The following is an 11,662-nucleotide window of genomic DNA, read 5'->3' as shown; positions in this document are numbered from 1 at the left end:
TTTACAAAATGAATATTATTGAAAATAAACTTATCACAAATTATAATTAAAAAAGTAATAAAACATATCAATAACTATAAAGCTTCTACTTAATAATATACCAAAAACTACAAATGAAGATGAACAAACATATATTATAAAAACTCAGAACCTAAATTAAAAAATTTACAAAATTGTATATCATAATATATTAATACTCTTTAAATTTCCCTCTAAATCCAAAATTTAAGAAAAAAAAATGATTTGCATATCTTTTATGTGTATAAATGAATAGAAAAAATAATTATAACCATTAGAGTGGGAAGTACAGAGATTGCATAAATATGAATGAGGAGTAACATATTTTTGCAACCAAAATGCAAAATAGAAATCTGCAAATTATTATTAAAAAGAAAAGTCATGATATAAAAGGAAAATGCGACAGATTCTCTAATATGGCCACTTATAAATATATCAAATTTAAATAAAATATGTAAGTTTAATCTAAAAAAATAATCTTATTAAAAATCTACATTTCAATAAATAAAACCTAGTAAAATGAAGTCCTAACCTAATCTTCATAACACGATCATAAATTTCAAATAATTTGTTCCCATGTACTTTTGCTAAAAAAAATGACCAAAACCACAAAAATCTTCAATTCACATAAATGTTTAGACCCGTGGAAATTTGTGGCATAATGATAGAGTAAGAAAATTTGAACAAATCATGTTGATGGATGAATGATACGTGAATCAAATGGCCATGTATCAATGCCCATTATCAAAATTTTCTAAATTATGAAACTAAGTGAAACAACAACTAACCTTTTAGAAATCTTAAACATCATTCTTGGGATTGAACAACTTTTAACAAAGAAATCACCACACAGAAATTAATTTTATGAAAATTTTTGTGTATAAAAAGCTTCCATCGTGTTATATAAAGAACTAATTGTTGGGATTGGTGTCCTAATTCTCCAGGAGTCTCGTTGTTTTGTAAAGATACACATTGTTTGATGAATTAAATAAATGTTATTTAATTCTAGCATTTACTCATATCAAATAAACAAAACTCCTTGGTTATCTTATGTGAACTTAAGCATATATATGTGATACACAAGTGGATCATGCCTTAAGTGATAACCTAAATAGGTTTGTAGTACAAAGATTAAAGTGGGATACCTGATCCTTGTGACACTACGGATACGGCCCGCTTTGTAGAGGTTTGCTAGTGTTGTAAACTACTACAGATAGTAGATACTAACCATTCATGTGGAGACGTGCGAGCGGGGGTGTCCTATACAAAGAGTTTGTATAAGACCTAGACCACGAGATGACTAGACTCTGTATAACGCCGTTGATACTAGAGACTTGTATCTTACCTAAACGACCATAGGTGACACGACCTCAATCCTGGATGTTTTGGGAACTCCTATCTTTGAGGGCGATCTTTTGATTATTATGCGTGAAAGTGGCCAGATTTCCAACTCAACATGTCTACCTTTTTGGGGACTTGTCTAATCTGGGAGTTGGGAACTCAATCCACAAGATGAAATTTACTCCTTTTTCGAAGCATGGATAAGTAGAGAGATTTCTCCGTTAAGGGTTGATTCTGGAGCTTGAACATAGTGGCCACAACTTCTCTTTGGAAAAGAGGACTCAGTCATAGTAGAACTATGACTTATGTTCATTAGAGGGATCAGTGGTACTTAAGGAGTTAGAAGTAACTACAGGGGCATAACGGTTATTGGCCCAACTGTACTTACGAGCGATCAGTGAAGAGTTGTCGCACTGCTGATTGGTTAAGATGGACACATAATATAGTTGTGGTAAGGAGAGTTCAGCTATCAATCTTTAGTAGAGTGTCTCGTGGTTAACGAATTGTAGATCCCGTGACTAAAGAGTTTAGTCAGTTATTCACGTACCGTTAGAGCTTCGAGCTACAGGTCCATAAGGTCCCCTTGGTAGCTCAATGGATTCAGTTGAGGACCAGTTCTTGGTGTTGATTTGAAGTGTTCAAATTGACAAGAGGTATTTTGATTATATATGATATAATCAGTATGATATATGAGATACATCTAGTGGAGGATTAATGTAAATGAGATTTATATTAAGTACCATAGAATAGAAAAATAAATATGGTTTATATGTTTCATGAGATGAAATATTAAAACTATAGGTTATAAATATAATATGATAAGTTGGTTATCATTTATATTTATAATAATATTAATTATTGGATAATTAATTCTTTTTCTCTAATAACCAATTGAGTGGGAGGTTATTGGTGGTTCATGGTAACCGTGAGATAAAAGAAAAATTATTTTCCTATTTTTAGTAAGTTTTTGTTCAATTTTTGTTTTCATTATTTTCTCTCGGCCAAAAAGAAACACCGTTAGTTGTCAAGTAATACCAAGATTACTTAAACGACAGCTTGGGTGAGCTAAACGATTGTGCAGTAAATTACTAAGCGACAAGTTGCCCAAAATAAACGATCGTAGTTAGTGTCTTGTAGGCGACAGACACTGAGCTATGCGATCGCTTAGCTGTGCTAGAGGATCGCGTAGCTTTAGCTAAACGATTGAGGCCATCGACCTATGCGATTAGGTTTCAAGCCAAAACTCCCACTTGGACCAATCGTTTGTACACGATCGGTGTTTCCTCCTTCGTCTACCTATATTCCAAGTCTAAACAGAGGCCCATCCTTTGGATTCTCACACCGAGAATATCAAGGGTAACCTCTTGGTGGTGTCATACTCAAACTCGAAATCGTTGATATTCTGTTGGGCCGTCGTTGTTTGCTGAGGAGTCGTGATCGAGGCGATCACTGAGGACGAGTGTTGAGTGTTTCGTTTGCAGGAGTTGCGGTCGTGTTGTTAGAGCGTTCGAGGTTGCTGTGTTTCGAGTGTTGTGAGGTAAGGAGCGTAGAGATGAGTCTTAAACAAATTTTATAGAGTTTTTCTCATTTTCATTTTGTAGTTGTTCATGCGTAATTTCTATATTGATTGGCTAACTGTATGTTTTTTTCGATACAACTGTAATTGTAATGTTCATCAATGCATTGTAAATTTGGAATGATTCTTTATTTCCGCTGCCTTATGAAAATCTTGAGTTCAATTTCTTTCAATTTGGTACCATGAGCCAGAGTTGTTCTTTGCAAATTTTTGTGGTTAATTTTTTCTGCATTTGTGGTTAAGTTGATGAATGTTTCGAGTTTTTATATTGGCCTTTAGTTAAATGCTTTTCTGTCATTAAAAAGTGTTAATTGTAAGGGCCCGCTATGTTTTTGGGCGAAATTAACTTTTGCAATCGAGTCTTGTTAATTCCAAAGCTTGAGTTAATCGAGTCATTCGCTGATAAAGTCTTCGAAGCATGGAGATGGGTTCTCAATGAAGAAAGAAGACCAAGCATTGTTCGATCGGTATAGCCTCAGTAAAAGATCGGTTTGGGATTTTAACTAAACGAACGTTTAGATTTTCTAAACGATCATTGTAGTATTTTCTAAAACATCGTTTAGCTAATTGCTAAGGATGGGATAAATCGTTGCTCGATTCGGTAGGCGCTAGAGGTAGCACGATACGTTAGTTGAAGCATTGTGATGCTCGTCGTTTTAGTTAAAGGCGCGCCGCTAGACAATTGTAGTTAGCAAGCTTCATCGTTTAGTTGCTATCTATGCGATCGTGCATATGCGATATGGAGCGCGCTAGTTAAGCGATCGCTTAAATGATGGTGTTTCGCGGCATCGTAGTCATTTAGATGATTGCGAAAGGCGGACATTGTACGGAGCGCGCTAAACGATCGTGTACTTTAGGCTTCATCGCTTTGTAAAAGGTACACGATCGTATAGTAATAGCTAAACGATCGTTTAGATTTTTCTAAATGATCGTGTAGTAAATACTGAATGATCGTTTAACTCTGGGAGCGCTGGTAAGCGATAGAACGAAGCATTTGTTTTATCGTTAGACGATCGCGGGGTGCTTAGTACACAATGGTTGAAGACGTGATGCTTTTCCCGAGCGATTCAAGACCTAGTTCTCCTATTTGAACCGGAAACTCCTTGTCTTTGTAATAGTTAGCTTTAATTTTGTGTTTTTAAGGCAATTTCACACGGTTCATCAACATCGTTTTATTGTATATGTGATGTATGGTGTTTATATGCCAAAGTATTTGACATATAGTTCAAAACCCACCTTAGGTGTGCAATTATTCATGCATCATGTATTATAATTATTATAATCGAGCATGAAGAAATTACTTGAAGGCATGCGCATGCATCATGAAATATAAGAGTTATATTTTACATGCAGTGAGCATTATCATGCATCATCCTTTTATTATAAGTGTTATAGTCTAAAGGTGAATGGAAGCATGTTTTGCTTGTTTCATTGCCGTTTTGTATAAGTGTGATATAAAAGAAGTAGCAATGAATGAAACAATGCATTGAGCATGACACTTAAGCTATTTATAATTGTTATGAATGCCTTGCATGTGTTAGCTTTGCATTGTGGTGGTTGTTTCTATTTATAAGTGTTATAAAGGAAATTAGACCTAAAATCAATAAGAAAAAGTTACATGTGGACTTAGGGTGAACTCAAGTTTTTTAAAAGAATTTTAAAATTGGATTGAGATAGACCTAAGTTCAAGTGGTTCTAAAGAGTTTAGCAACCTAGATTAATCTTTTAAAATCAGTTTAATAGGATTAAATTGGTTGAAATAAAAGATTAAATTTGTTGTAAACCTATCTATAAGGGACCTTTTGTCTAAGGCGGGTTCTAGCTAGACTGGGGTTCTTAAGTTGAAAGAAACATAATACCCCTACCTAGGAACCTACCTGGAAAGGTGAATTAGGTAGATTTTCAACAAGCATGCGATGATTTGGTCAAAGATTCCGTTAAAGAGTTTAATGGATGATGATCAAAAGTTGTTTCACTATCCAAGGTAAATGGCTCTTGGAAAAACCTAAAAAGTCACTTAGTTAAATTTCCTTAGTCGTGTTTTTTTTAAGTAAGCTAAACCCTAGTTTTATAAAATACTCTGTGGAAGGAAGAGGTGTATCTAATATATCTATAATTCACTCACGTTCTCCCAGTATGTTTCACACCGTGAGATTCATGCTTGGGCCTCGTGGTGCCCTGGGAGCATCCCCTTTTCATATGTGTTTGCATGAGTCAATATCAAGGTGAACGGAGAGAGTATTTATAGTAAGTGGGTGAAGGGTGTGTGTCAACATGTCCTATGGTCTCTGTCATTGGTTCACACCGTGAGATCATTCTGTACTCCCTCGTGTCGCCTTTGTGCATCCCCCTTCGGATGGATTTTGTGCAGTTGGTCAATATCGAGGTGAACTCTAGAAATGGATAGGGTTTCTTTAGGTTTTTCCCCAATCGGATATTTTCCCTTTGGATTGGCCTTTTAGGACGGACCTCTAGGGCCTAAAATAGCGGGTCACACTTATGAGAGATTGTTAAGTATGTTAATGATCTCTTGGCCAAATCAATGATGGCTAGTCGTTATAGGAGCAAGAGTTGTTCTGGTATTAATGACTGGTTGAGAGCTTCCCAATTTAGAGGAGGGATAACTGACCTCCCTTCAGTGGCTTTTGTTCTAAACCTTTGGAGCGTCATTGCGAAACTAGATGTCACACGGGGTACATGCTAGTTTTGTTAAAATCTTATTGGATGTTTTTTTTGTTTTACAACGAGTATTTGCTCAAAACCTAACGTAGGTCAATGTGTTTTTTCTTTTCAGCAACTCGTTAGTATTTTCGTTTAAAGCTTTTAAAATGACCGATCAGTTATAGTGGAATGAATCGTGTGAAACAAATTTTGTGGCAAACGACCTCGATCCCACTACTTTCCAAAAGAGGAGACAAGACAACAGATATGATTTATTGGTCTTTGAGACGTGTTTGGTAGAGAATGATGATTCTTCCTGGATCCTTGATTCAGGTGCTACCAATCATGTCAGTCCTCTTACCAAGGATTCAGTTCCTGGCAAACGTTGCCACAGGGAGAGATGACTCTCCGAGTCGGTACTGTTGAGGTTGTTTCAGCTGTTGCTACAGGCAGGCTGAAGTTTTTTGTTGACAAGAAATGTTATCTGTTACTGGATAATGTTTTTGTAGTTTTTCATATTAAGAGGAACTTAATCTCGGTTTCTTGTCTCATTGAACAAGGCTATACTGTCTTTTTTTTTCTGAGAATACAGTGTTTATTTTCAGGAATGGAATGGATATTGGTTATGGTTCAATAGAAAATAACTTATATGTACTAAGGTCGTAAGTCATAAAAGCCTTGTTTAACACATAAATGTTCAGTACGGTAACAACAGCTAAAAGACCAAAGGTTTCTCTAAAGGAAAACGCCCATCTTTGGCATCTTAGGCTAGGTCACATCAACCTCAATAGGATTGAGAAGTTGGTGAAAAGTGGACTTCTAAGGAGTTTAGAAGAAAACTCCTTGCCAATATGTGAATCATGCCTCGAAGGTAAGATGACCAAACGACCTTTTACTGGAAAAGTTTACAGAGAAAAGGAAGCCTTAGAGCTTGTACATTCAGACCTTTGTGGCCGATGAATGTTAAAGCTCGGGGTGGGTATGAATATTTCATCTCTTTCATATATGATTATTCAAGGTTTGGGTATCTCATCCTAATGCAACGTAAGTCTGAAGCTCTTTACAAGTTCAAGGAGTATAAGGCTGAAGTTGAAAAATTGTTAGGTAAGAAGATAAAAACACTACGATCTGATCATGGTGGAGAGTATATGGACCTCCAATTCTAGAACTATATGATAGAACATGGGATTGCGTCCTAACTCTCAGCCCCTAGTACACCTCAGTAGAATGGTGACTCTGAAAGAAAAAATAGAACCTTGTTGGACATGGTTTGGTCTATGATCAGTTATGCTCATCTTCCAGGCTCGTTTTGGGGTTATGCAGTGTAGACTGCATGTTATATCCTAAACAACGTTCCCTCACAAAGTGTTTCTAAAATACCTTTTGAGTTATGGAGAGGCCTTAAAGGTAGTTTACGTCACTTCAGGATTTGGGGCTGTCTGGCATATATGCTAGCGACTAACACAAAGAAGTTGGAACTGCGTTCGAAGGTTTGCCTCTTTGTAGGCTACCCCAAGGAAACGAGAGGTGGATACTTCTATGATCCAAGTGAGAACAAAGTGTTTTTCTCTACAAATGCTATCTTCTTAGAAGAAGACCACATGAGGGATCATAAGCCACGGAGTATGCTCGTTTTACGTGAGATCTTAAGTGAGACTGAGACTGCTGAGGTTTCAACAAGACTTGTTGAACAGCTCGACAGATCAACAAGAGTTGTTGAGGTCGGAACGTCTAGTCAACCACTCAAGAGTTGATACTGCCTCGACATAATGGGAGGGTTATGAACCTACCGAATCGCTACATGAGTTTGACTGAAGCCCAAAACGTCATTACGAATGATGAGGTCGAGGATCCGTTGTCTTTTAAGAAAGCAATGGAGGATGTTGATAAAGATAAATGGGTTAAAACCATGAACCAGAAAATAGAGTCTATGTACTTCAATAATGTCTAGGAGCTTGTTGATCCACCTGATGAGGTAAGACCTAATGGGTGTAAGTGGATCTTTAAGTGAAAGAGAGGTGTAGATGGAAGGTGCAAACCTTTAAAGCTAGACTCGTGGAAAAAGGTTATACCCAAATCGAGGGAGTTGACTATGAGGAAACTTTCTCACCTGTTGTCATGCTGAGGTCTATCAGGTTTCTCCTGTCCATAGTCACATTTTATGATTATGAAATATGGCAAATGGACGTCAAGACTGCCTTTCTTAATGGTAATCTTGAGAAGACCATCTATATGACTCAACCAGAGGGGTTAATAGTTCCAGATCAAGAGCAAAGAGTTTACAAGCTTAATAGATCCATTTATGGGCTAAAATAAACATCTAGATCTTGGAACATCAGATTTGATACTGCTGTCAAGTCGTTTGGCTTTGCCCAAAATGTTGATAAGCCTTATGTTTACAAGAAAATCATCAATAGCTCAGTAGCTTTCCTGGTACTGTATGTGGATGAGATCCTACTCATTGGGAATGATGTAGGGTATCTGATTGACATTAAGAGTTGGCTAGCTGCCTAGTTCGAAATGAAAGATTTAGTTGAGGCACCATATGTTCTCGGGATCTAGATCATTTAGGATCATAAGAACAAACGGTTAGCCCTTCTCAGGCATCTACATTGATCAAATATTGATCAGGTACAGGATGTAGGATTCCAAGAGGGATTTATTACCCTACAAGCATGGAATCGTTCTATCCAATGATCAATGTACTAAGACACCTCAAGGGGTTGAAGAGATGAGACGGATTCCCTATGCTTCTGCTGTAGAAAGCTTGATGTATACAATGTTGTGTACCAGACCCGACATTTGCTATGCAGTAGACATTTTCAGTTGGTATCAGTCCAATCCAGGATTTGATCACTCGACGATGGTCAAGACGATCCTCAAGTATCTTCGGAGAACGAGGGATTACATGCTTGTGTATGAAGATAAGGATCTAATCTTTAGAAGATACATGGACTCTGACTTTCAGACCGATCGACATTCTCACAAATCGATATCAGGGTCAGTGTTTACTCTGAATGGAGGGGCTGTAGTCTGGAAAGCATCAAACAAGAATGCATCACAGACTCCACTATGGAAGCCGAATACGTAGCCACTTGTGAAGCAGCTAAGGAGGCTGTTTTGTTGAGGAAGTTTCTTTCAGATTTAGAAGTTGTTCCAAATATGGATTTGTATATCACACTGTATTGTGATAACAGCGGGGCTGTGGAAAATTCGAAGGAGCCTCGGAGTCATCCTCGAGGTAAGCACATCGAACGGAAATATCACCTGATCAGGGAGATTTTGCATCACGGTGATGTGATTGTCACAAAGATCGCATCAGAGCACAACGTTGTTGATCCCTTTACAAAGGCCCTCACGGCTAAAGTGTTCGAGGGTCATCTAAAGAGTCTAGGTCTGCGGGACATGCGGCATCTTGTCTAGGGAAAGTGGGAGATGATACTGGGGTATGCCCAAGTTTATTATATATTGTAGCTTTTATCATTGGTATTAGTACATTAAGTTCCCGAGAGTCAAATAGAGAAAATGGGAGATTATTGGGATTTGATGTCATATTCTCTCCGAAGTCTCGTATTTGTAAAGAATACATATTTGACTGATAAAATAAATGTTTATTCGTAATTTCTGCATTTATCATATCCAATAAACAAAGCATCTTGGTTATCTTAATGTGAAAGCTTATAGCATGATAGTTGTGATATACAAGTGAATGCCTTAGTGATAACGCTTAAATAGTCAGTAAGTAAGGATAAGGTGGGAATACCCTGATTAGGTGACACTACAGATATAGCCCGCCTTTGAGGTTGCTAGAGGTTTGCTAAGTGTTGTACAACTAACTGACGATAGTAGTCCTGAACATTTCATGTGGAGACTCGAGCATGGGTGTCCTATACAAAGAGTTTGTATAAGACCTGGACCACGAGATGGCTGGACTCTATATATAACGCCGTTGATACTAAATACTTGCATCTCACCTAAATGACCATAGGTGACATGACCTCAATCTTGAGTGTTTTGGAAACTCTTGCCTTTGAGGGCGGTCCTTTGATTAGTATGGGTGAGAATGGCTAGATTACTAACTCAACATGCCTACCTTTTGGGGGACTTGTCTGATCTGAGAGCTAGGAACTCAATCCACAAGATGGAATTCACTCATTTCTCGAAGCAGGGATAAGTTGAAAGATTGCTCCGTTAAGGGTTAATTTTGAGGCTTGAACATAGTGGCTACAGCTTCTCTTTGGAAGAGAGGACTCAGTCATAGTAGGACTATGACTTATGTTCATTAGAGGGATCAGTGGTACTTAAAAAGTTAGAATTAACTACAAGGGCATAACGATTATTGGCCCAGCTATACTTACGAGCGATCTGTGAAGGGTTGTCGCACTGCTGATTGGTTAAGATAGCCACATAATATATCTGTGATAAGGAGAGTTCAACTGTCGGTCTTTAATGGAGTGTTTGGCAGTTAACGGAAGGTGGATCTCGTGATTAAAGAGTTTAGTCAGTTATCACATACCGTTGGAGCTTCGAGCTACAGGTCCATAAGGTCCCCTTGGTAGATCAATGGATTTAGTTGAGGATCTGTTCTTGGATTTTATTTGAAGTGTTCAAATTGACAAGAGGTATTTTGATTATATATGATATAATTGGTATGATGTATGACATACATCTAGTGGAGGATTAATGTAAATGAGATTTACATTAAGTACCATGGAATAGAAAAATAAATATGGTTTATATGTTTCATGAGATGAAATATTAAAACTATAGATTATAAATATAATATGATAAGTTGGTTATCATTTATATTTATAATAATATTAGTTATTGGATAATTAATTCTTTTTCTTTAATAACTAATTGAGTGGGAGGTTTGGTGGTTCATGGTAACCATGAGATAAAAGGAAAATTGTTTTCCTAATTTTAGTAAGTTTTTGTCAAAAAATTGTTTTGAGATTTTTTCTCGCAAAAAGAAAACTCACGGTAGTTGTCAAGTAAATACAGATTTACTAAACGACAACTTGGGCGAGCTAAATGATTGTGCAGTATTTACTAAGCGATAGCTCTGCCCCCAAAGTAACGAGCGTTGTGTAGTGTCTGTAGGCGAACAGACAATGAACTAATGCAATGAGCTAACGATCGCATTAGATTTTGCTTTTCAGACGAATCGTGGTAGACTTTAGCTAAACGATTGAGCATTCGTACCATTTACTGTGCTGTATTGGGTGGTTGGAGACATCTCCTCTTACTGTGGCCCAATTGTTGATGTAATCTACAAGGTCGGAGGCGAGTTCGGTTTCCTTTTTCGTGCTTAGCCTCATTCTTAAGAGTCATTCAAAATATGAGCTCACTGAGCCCTTTGATTCTTATACACACCTGAGATAATACAAGTTGTTACACCGACGCTTCCTGGTAGTTTGTCCATACTCCAACTCGACTTCGATGAGGCGAGGTTCTATGAAGGCCCGTGCCATTGACATTGCTAAGGAGTTCGTATGACCAAGATAAGCGAATGCTCTGTCTAGTGAACTATTGTCGGAAGTTGGTAGATGATTGCTGTGTGTAGTTGCGTTCATTATTTCAGTTAGGTTCGCTCAGCATTTTTTCAAGGTTGCTGTGTTTGAGCAGCTCGTGAGCAAGGAGCGTGGAGATGAGTCTATAAATGTTTATAGAGTTTTCTTCTTGTTCATTTGTAGTTGTTCATATTGCTATAATTCCGATATTGATTACATATAATGTATGTTTTGTGTACGAACTGTAATTGTAATGTTATTCCATGATTGTAATTTGGAAATGATCTTTATTCCGCTGCTCATAGAAATCTCGAGTTCGATTCTTCCATTAATTATACTTGAAAGGTTTTTAAAATGAGGGGTTTAAAAGTTTTTATAATGAAAGCGTATGAAGGCTTATTAAAAAACTAGTTATTGAAGAAGCAAAGGTGAGGGTTTAAATCTGTTCACCATGTCTTGTTATGTTATTGCTGGTGCGGTTTGGTTTCCTATGGGTTGCATAGAAGGAGAAGTATGTGCTTTAGGTCTTCGTTATGGGCGATTCGTACTGAAA

This window comes from Benincasa hispida, chromosome 2 (assembly GCF_009727055.1).
Source record: "Benincasa hispida cultivar B227 chromosome 2, ASM972705v1, whole genome shotgun sequence".
Lineage (NCBI taxonomy): Eukaryota > Viridiplantae > Streptophyta > Magnoliopsida > Cucurbitales > Cucurbitaceae > Benincasa > Benincasa hispida.
This window is presented reverse-complemented; position numbering follows the sequence as displayed.